At 45.0% G+C, this 2500-nt stretch overlaps 1 non-coding gene across 1 annotated transcript; it reads right to left on the reverse strand.

The window, feature by feature from the left end:
* Positions 1-1551: 1551 nt before the first annotated feature.
* Positions 1552-1706, reverse strand: LOC143307183 (5.8S ribosomal RNA). Its single transcript, XR_013064388.1, has one exon. It is a non-coding gene; the product is annotated as a 5.8S ribosomal RNA (ribosomal RNA).
* Between the last annotated feature and the right edge of the window lie 794 nt (positions 1707-2500).

Genomic DNA, 2500 nt, shown 5'->3' on the forward strand with positions numbered 1-2500 from the left:
AGCACAAGAGGGAAAAAAAAGTTGAGACACGACGTTCCCATAATTTTCGTGTTATTTCCTTTTTGCTTCAAACATTTTGCGGACTGCAGCTTCGTCGTATTGCTTTTATCAATTTTTAACAATTTCAAAGCGAAGACAACTCGCAAGACGATCCATTTCGTCTCGGTTCAATTTTAACGTCCGTCCGTATTATTTTTTGTTCCACAAGAGATTTCGAATAGGTTTCTTTATTTATCATCCCTTCTTTTCGAGCGCCACGGAAGCAAGAGGAAAAGCAAGAGCGAGAGAACATTTCGCGTATACTTCATTTAACAATTTTAACCAACACGCGATGTACTCCACACACCTCTTAGATTTAACAACTGCTTTTCTCTTCTTCTCCCCTTAGCGCAAGGGTAAACCCCATTTGTCTCTTCTTTGGAACGCAACAAAACTTTCGAGGACTGGACGACCGAGCGATGGTCGCGCGGTCTTCGCTTATCTTTAACAAACGAAGTAGTCCGTATGTATTCTAAATGTTGAAGCCTCCTAGAGCTTTAAGCCATGCGAGACATTGAAATGCTGTTTTAACGGGAGCATGCATAATTGCTGCAAACATACTTTTATCACAAGTTCTAGCCACGCCACGGAGGCTTCGAAGTTCCTTCACCATTCGCTTTCCTCTCTTTTGTTACACAGTTTCAGACTACGATCAGGGGTACCGAAACGCTGTATTGATTGTAAACAACCATTTTTATCTTGGAGCGGAGCGTTCCTTTACTCGTTAGATTTGTCTTGTCGCGTGTGTATTCGCTTTTTCGACGCTTTTTAACCATTTAACTTGTTTAGCGAAGCTAAACGCACAGACAGACAAAAAAAAAGGAACAGCATCGCGCGTCAAACAGCGACGACCCATCTGAAGCGATCTTTCATTTATACACCGTTTGTAAACAGAGAGATGTATAAAGCGCGGGGAATCATTCGAAACCCTGGGGCTATTCGAGCTTGCATTTCAGCAAATTATCATCTCAAACATTTCACTCGTTTGCTTTTTCTAAATTTATAGGAGAGCTTCTTTCGTTTATTTTTGACACACCTTTCGTAAATATCGTTTCTGGCAACGTCGGGAGCGTGGATTTCTACAAGTGAACAATCGCGCCGATCCGATAACTTCCAGCAGGATGGAGAATCTTTATAGATTATCTTCCGAGAACTCGGTGCTTTCACGGGCGGTCGTTTATAAATTTTAACGAACGACTCGCGCGCCGTGACGCACTTGCGCTAGTTCGAAGAGATATTTCGAAATTTGTTTCTCTCCTTTAACGGCCTGCATTTAGTGTATCGGTTGCGATTTTCGTCACATCGTTTCCACGACAAACGCCGACGAACTGCCCAACTATCGCTCGTACGTTGCGACTCTTTCTTTGTTTATCGTTCATTCATTCTTTCAATTTCGTTCGATAATCCCGCTCCGAAACGTTCTACTTTCGTTGAACGACGGCGAGATGTTTAGAAAGAAATGAATTACTCTTTTTTCGAGAAGCAAACGCAAGCAGTCTTTTGTTAAGAAAACGACCCTCAGCCAGGCGTGGTCCAGGAATTGTATCCGTGGACCGCAATGTGCGTTCGAAATGTCGATGTTCATGTGTCCTGCAGTTCACACGTTGACGCGCAATTAGCTGCGTTCTTCATCGACCCACGAGCCAAGTGATCCACCGTTCAGGGTAATCGTAAAATTTTGTATTTCAAACTCTTTAGATCTTTAGAGTGTTATTTTCATTATTAACACGCATCACATTCGATACCCACATCACTCTCCCACCCGGCGCGTGCGGGAGAGCGAATTCGGGCGTCGCCAACGTATTTGTTTGTTTGTTCGATCGTTGACGACACGATCGCGTCCAAGGACGGAAACCGTCGGAGAAACGCCCAGTGGCACGCTCCTCTCGACGGTCGGGCGTAAAGTACATTTAAAAACCTTGAAAAGTACGAACGCACACAAGGAATGCGAGCGCGCGTCCTGTCGCTGAATCGTGGGTTGCGAGATTCGAACAGACACACGGCCGGCGACGATCGGTCTAACTAATGGACACATAGTTTTTCAAAGACTCGCTATCGTCGCTTCTCAGCCGGTCCGTAAACAACACACATCGATCAGGCGGACGCACGAATCTTACCACGGTGCGTGTTTCGTAGATTCCAGGTTACCCGCAAGTACCTCTCTCTCCCTCTCGAAAGAGGAATCTCGATCCGTCCTTTTTGGACAATGGAGAAATCTTTTTATCGCAACACGGATGGCAAAGAAACAACCAAAGCGTAGGAGCGTGGGGACGAGAGCGACGAAAAGAACGTCGCGAAAACAAAGTTTCGACGGTTGCTCGTTCTAATACATCGTAGTTTCAACTCTCTCAGTTTTAACCACTCCTAGACGCTTCGTAAACTTTTAACAATTCTTCGCCTCCGCGAGTTTCATTTCGAATAGAGCGAACGCAACACGGACCAAAAAAACTCCGGTGATGCC

Source organism: Osmia lignaria, unplaced genomic scaffold (assembly GCF_051020975.1).
Source record: "Osmia lignaria lignaria isolate PbOS001 unplaced genomic scaffold, iyOsmLign1 scaffold0047, whole genome shotgun sequence".
In the NCBI taxonomy this organism is placed as follows: Eukaryota; Metazoa; Arthropoda; class Insecta; order Hymenoptera; family Megachilidae; genus Osmia; species Osmia lignaria.